This window comes from Solanum dulcamara, chromosome 3, assembly GCF_947179165.1.
Source record: "Solanum dulcamara chromosome 3, daSolDulc1.2, whole genome shotgun sequence".
Taxonomy (NCBI): domain Eukaryota; kingdom Viridiplantae; phylum Streptophyta; class Magnoliopsida; order Solanales; family Solanaceae; genus Solanum; species Solanum dulcamara.
Window position 1 is genome coordinate 973,163 of NC_077239.1, and position 6,969 is coordinate 980,131.

Sequence of the window (6,969 nt, forward strand, 5' to 3'; positions counted from 1 at the left end):
CTTATCTTAGTTTATTTCTCAGACCCCACGTTGTGGGATTTCACTGGATCGTTATTGTATATTTTTTTAGTTTATTTCAAGAAGAATGTCATATTTTTAATTAAAAAATAATTTACTAAGTTTAAATTATAAAAAAGATTGTGATTTAGAAATAATAAATTAAAAATTCTTGCTTCACCTCTGTTTACCTGTGACACTCCAACACAATTTTTCATAACATTCTAATTTTATATTTTAAAAAAACTAGCTAAATTTTAAACAAGTCATGGAACCAACTGGAAATAATGCTACACGACTTGTACACAAAACAAAACAAAACTAACTTTCTAGCCACTTTTAAGCCCATGTAATGAGAAGTGTTTAGCTGGCTGTTCGGTTCGATTTTATATATTATCAGCTATTGTTTTGTAAATATGTTATATTGATTATCAAATCAATAAGATAATTGTTATTGATTTTCTATTAATTAGTTGTCCTTAATAATTTGATTTTCAGTTTGATCAATTAAAAAGAAATTCTCTGTTGAGTATATTTTAGATTTCAAAATATGTCTTGACAAACTGAATTTGTTACAAAATATTTAACATTTTAGATTTCAAGAAGTCATTTATTACTTTTATTTCAAATTTAGCACTATCAATCGAATGCGTTGATTGTTAATTTAGTTATATACTCTTATAACGAACACGATTTATCTCAAAAAGAAAAGGGATGAAGTTTTAAATTAGGCAAATTCAGTACTAGGGGACAACAAACAAAAGCAAAAAGGAAACATGTCTCAATGTATTAAAATACAAATCATAAGGTGCAACGTGAAGTCATAATAATTTGCTAATCTTTCCTTGATTTATTATCAATACTTTTTTGATGGCTCACAATTGATAACCTATTTCGGAAGTCGATTAATATGAACTCGCGTCAAAAAAATCCATTTTAAGAGTAAAATGCTTCATATTAAAGGTAATTTTATATTCAAGATTCGAATCAAACTTTATATTCAAGATTCGAATCAAACACCTTTAATTAAGGCGATTCAATGGTGATTTATTATTTATATTATAAGTGTAAGAAACTCTTTTTTCACCTTGATTTATTATAATTATTATGCAAAATTGTGGGACAAGAAAGCACTTTTTTCAACCTTTGGAGTGCACTTCACATGAAGAAATTAGATAGTGGACCATGGTTTTCAAAAAGGGTATATGATTAATGGAATTGTCTGTTTTTGGAAACAGTTAATTAATATCAGTTAACCAAAAAGAAAAAGGCATTTTCATTTGCACATCAAAGAAAAATCATTCATTCAATTTCATAAAATAAAAAATAGTTGCTCTTACATATTTTGGTTAGGAAATGAAAGAAATGAAAGCTATAGGAGTTACCGGAAAAAAAAATCAATTGTACTTTGGAGTCCCATCAAAGGAAAATATTTCTTAATGAGTTAGGCATTCCCGACCCAGCAAGTGAATTGAGTAAATTTTTTGGCATAATGTCACGTCCCGGGAGGGTATCCTAGACGTGACCGGCACTCAGAAATCATTACTGGCTCCCAAGCGAACCACTTCGCCTGATCACACATACGTTCATTCATTCAATCAGCGAAAGACTTAAAATAAAGAGATAATTAGGTGGGCAATTCCAATCAACAATCTAACTCAAGAAAGAAAGACCATGGGCCAACAAATCACACTCCAATCTATGTCATTAAATAGTCTGACAAGAACAATTCAAGAAAATAAAATAATTCATCGATCCATCACTAGTCTATGAAGCCTCTATCACTATTATCTAATTGGTGCCAATGACAGGTTCGTGACTATCTCAAGTCAGAATGAAAAGATTAAACTCAACGCAAGAATAACATAAGTGATATCCACCGAATGTAGGAGAGGACTCACCAATAAGCTGAGTGTGAACAAATCCTCAACGGTGCGCCTATTGATGACCTCTTAAACTTGTTTCTGCATCACGAAACGATGAAGGTCCAAATGGACAGCAGTATGTGGAATGTCCGAGTATGTAATATGGCAGAATGAAATATGCATCAAGGTAAAATAATACAGCTCAGATATCTCAAATCAAGAGGATAAAAGAGACTCAATCAAGGTGTCATAAGTTTAAAGTAAGAATGCGATTTAGACAGAGACCAATCATATACAATCTAATTCAATCATGTACAATCCAATCATACATAATTCGATCTAATCCAATCATATACAATCCGTTCCAATACAATCACATACAATCAGTTCCAATCAAGTCATATATAATCCGACTCAATCCAATCACATACCATCCAATCATATACAATCCGATTCAATCCAATCACATACCATCCAATCCAATCCAATCATCAACTCAACGAATAAAGTCAAAGGACTTAACTCAATAGACATGTGAATTAGAATTTAGAAATGTTATACCAATCGACTCAATCATCTACAATACTAATCAAACTAATCAACCAAGTATTCAATCAATTCAATAATAAACTCAAAGGACTCGACTCAACAGATATTCAAATTAGAATTTAGCAATGTTTTACAATTCAACTCAATCATCTGCAATCTCAATCAAACCAATTATATCATGCACAATTCACTCAATTTGGGAGTTTCTTTAACCGACAACCATCACCTATGAGCCAGTGATGTGAAACAAGCCGAAGTTGTTGCCACGTCCGTCCATACTTGGCTAGGGTATGAACGAATCAACCAATCATGGATCCATTAATCAATCAAGTCCTATCATGTCAGGACAATGAAATAGGGAAACATCCGACTTTAATGGTCCAATTTCTTTCTACGTTGGCTATGTAGTTCATGGGATTCGAGGATTATGCTCTTACCCAATTCGATGATCAATACTCCTCCCAAGACTCAATATGCTCATATCTATCAGGTGAGTAAAATACTCATTTAGTCTCTTCTGGACTTAGTTCAAATCAACTCATTTAGTCTCATTGGACTCTTATCAAAACTCAATCAATCTGTTCTAATTGGACCTTCTTTCAAAACTCAATCAATGCACTAAATATTAAATGCATTTAGAACATAATTTTAACCCCTCAACTCATTCTCAAAATAGACGTTTTAATGTAAAAAAATGTTTAACTCGTTTATACTCAAAATACTCATGCTCAAAATAATTATTAAGAGACTTTTCAAACTCAACTCATGCTTAAGATGAAAATAATCATTCTTTAAACTCAAAATAGTACATAAATAATTTATTCAAAACGTTCACAAATCATTTTTTAAAAAACTCTTTCTCAAACAATCATTTATACTCAAAATTCTCATAAGACTCCAATCAGATCGAATTATGCAAATTATATCATGTAGTCACATTAGACTCCAATCCACTCCATCTCAAGACTTCATCATCAACATTACCTCTTCATCAATCATTTTACCTTTTTAAAGATAGACATCATTTACATCATCATCAAACATCTTTCTCCAAAATACTCATTTAACTCTATGTTTAATTTCATCAAACTCATTAAAATATGCATCATCTCACTTTGAAAGCAATATTTACATGAAAATCATCAATCTCAACCTCAAGACAAATTATGACAAAAATGAAATCTCATCTTGGATTCATATGAATGAATACATGAATTCATACTCTCAACAAAACTCAACTCAAGAACATCATTAATACATATGAATTTATATACAAAAAAACTCAATAGAAATTGTAGATAACCCAAGAACTAACTCAACTCAAATCAAATCAATGAAGATGTAGGGCACGTGGATGAAATCAATCCAAAGTCGTGAGTAACCTTACATACCTGAATCTTAGGAGTTATTGGATAAAAGTGTTGGGTTTGGAACCTTGTAGCTTGAAGTTGAGAAACCCATCAATGGATTTGTGAAAGAGATCTTGAACTTGGAGTCTTTAGATCAACCAATATTGGAGAAATCCCTTTCTTGAAGTTCTTGACCTTTGGGCGAAGGAGAATTTGGGATTTTGAGAGTATCTCTACGTATAAGAATATTATTAGGTTGAAAGATTGAGAAAAATTACCTTTTAATAAATTCCGTCGGCAATTTCGGCGAGCTGGAGGTCTCATCGCCGACCTATTCGGCAAGTCGCCAAATGGTTCTTTAACTCGCCTAATCCAACAGTTTCTAAAGAATTTCGGGCACTATTCGACGAGCTAGGTCTTGGATCGCCGAACTAGTCGGCGAGTCGCCAAATTGGCTGGTGAGCTCGTCGAATTATTCTGTCCGGACATGCTTCAATAAAACGATCATAACTTTTTACTCCGAACTCCAAAAAATGCAATCTTGGTGGCGTTGGAAAGAAGACTCAAATATCTGTAATTTGATAGGTCATGAGCCACCCAATTCATTATATGCTAGGATATATGGTTATTTGAAGTTGACTCTTATACGAACTCATTCGAAAACTTAGGCGGTAGAAATTCTTTGGACTTGGCTTGGTGTTAGAGATCCATTATGACCCTAAAACACATCTAATACTCTTAAAATACTTAGGAATTGATCCTAACTCATGTATACAATTAGAAGTTATTCAATTCGAGTCTATACGCATATGAAGAATGATTCGAGTCTTGGCAAAAAAAATTTGGAATATTACACTTAATCAACTAAAGTTAAAATTTCATTAAAGAGTTTTTCCACGTATTAGAACCTTTTCAGGAAATATAAGATTTTCATGAAAAGCTAATTGTGAATTTGTCACCGGTGTCATTTTTTTAAAAAGATAATCATGAGGATTAGTGAGATCAATATTTTGCCAACTCATAAAATCAAACTAACAAACTTCAATAATGCCATTAAATCTCAAGCACTTTAATTTTGATTCATGGAAAAGTTGGTAGGAGTACATGAAAGAAAAATATAGTTGAAACTCTAAAAACAATTAAAATAAAGTAAAACAAATTGTAGAAATATACTTTATTTTAACAATATTGAGCCCGTTTGGATTGGCTTTAAGTTGGTCAAAACCAACTTAAAGCCCCTTTTTAGCTTTTGGACGTGTTTGACTAATGCTGACTTTAAGCCATAAAGTTCTTAAAGTCAGTCAAAAATGAAAAGTTAGGATTCCTAACCTTTTTTTTCCAAAGTGCTTAAAGTCATTTTCTTTGACCATGGAAATTACTTTTATATCCCTTGTATATTAACTAAATTCCCAAACTACCTTTTTTTATTCTTTTATCCAAACACTCAACTGCTTATTTATAAAAATAACTTTCAGCACTTCAAAGTTCTAAAAACACTTCAAACATAAAAGTTACTTTTTTTAAGCCAATCCAAACGGGCTCATAATCTCGTATGTTACAAATATTGCTACAGTATATTTTCTCTTGTCATATTTCTTTTTTGTTCCTACAAAATGAAATAAAAACACACTATTATAACTCTAAGGGTAAAGTTGAATCTTGCTAAATTGAAGAACATATTCAAATCAGAAAAGGATTCAATATACCTTTGTACTATTGGAAATAGTTTAAATATATCCTTCGTTATACTTTCGGGCTAAATATACCCCTCATGTTATGCTTTCGATTCAAATATAGCCCTCTCATTATACTTTGGTACAAATTTGCCATTAATTTTAACGGAATAACACTTGAAAAACTCAAAATTAAATAATTCATTCTCAATTTTAAATATCTATTTTTTTAGCAATAAATAAAATTTTCAAGAACTAATTTGAGTTTTTTTCCCTTAGAAATGACAATACAAAATGCATTACATAATTTTAAGTACTAATACATGAAATTTTTAAATACTAATTTGAGTCTATTTTGCAGCATTTTTTGTCTTATCATTTTGTAAGAAAAAAAGACTCAAATTAGTACTTAGAAATTTCATGTACTAGTATTGTATTGTTATTTCTAAGAAAAACTCAAATTAGTACTTGTAAATTTTATTTATTCCTAAAAAAATCAGATGTTTAAAATTGGAAATGAGTTATTTAATTTTAAGCTTTTCAATTGTTCTTCCATTAAAATTAAGGGTGGATTTGTACCAAAGTATAATGAGAGATATATTTCAACCGAAAGTATAACAGAAGGGGTATACTTAACCCGAAACTATAACGAGGGATATATTTAAACTATTTTCAATAGTACAAGAATATATTTGACTCTTTTCCATATTCAAATTCATAGACAGTACAACTATTCACGAAAAATTTCAAATTCTTTGTATCTCAAATTTCAATATCTTTTTGAAAATCATCAATGAATCGCTTGTAAAAAGAAGAAGACAAATATTTTCTCGGAACTTCGTATTTCAACTTCTCTTTGCCCACGTACACAATAAAAGTCATATTCTTGAATTTCTTTTGTAATTTTTTGGCACTTATAAAAGGATTTTATGTTTCGGGTATCACGTTGGATTTGGTTAATTTGGTTGGGTTTAATATATTTTATTTTTTGTCCAAAACGATCAAGTGGCCAAACAATAAAATACTGGGTGATTTATTGTGTGAAATAGTAAAAATAAGTGACTTTGCTCATATAAAAAACCTAAAAAAAACTAATTTTGTTCACTTATTTTCAATAATTTAATGATTATTTAAACAATAAACTCGTAAAATTTTTGGAAGATTGTTTATTATACGTTGCTTCAAATTTCTTATTTTGTATTTCTTTGTTTTTGAGAGACCATTATGTACCTTGACCTTTGACTTTTCGCTCTTTCTTCTACACTCGTCTTCTTGGCTCACTTTGATTGCAAAGATTTTCTCGGTACACACAAACCTTAGCAGCACATACCTTAGAAACAGAAAATGAGAATTTCGCGCATAATAACTTTAATTTACAGTGACCTAATGCTTTCTGAGGGCATTATAAAATGATTGAATATTTAGTTTATGTAAGATATTTAAGAACATATGAGCTGGTTTGCCCGAGAGGTTAAGGGGGAAGACTTAAGATCTTCTGCACATAAGTGCGCATGGGTTCGAACCCCATAGCCAGCA

General features: G+C 30.8%; 1 non-coding gene across 1 annotated transcript; it reads left to right on the forward strand.

Moving 5' to 3' along the window:
• Positions 1–6,886: 6,886 nt before the first annotated feature.
• Positions 6,887–6,969, forward strand: TRNAL-UAA (transfer RNA leucine (anticodon UAA)). The gene has a single exon. It is a non-coding gene; the product is annotated as a tRNA-Leu (tRNA).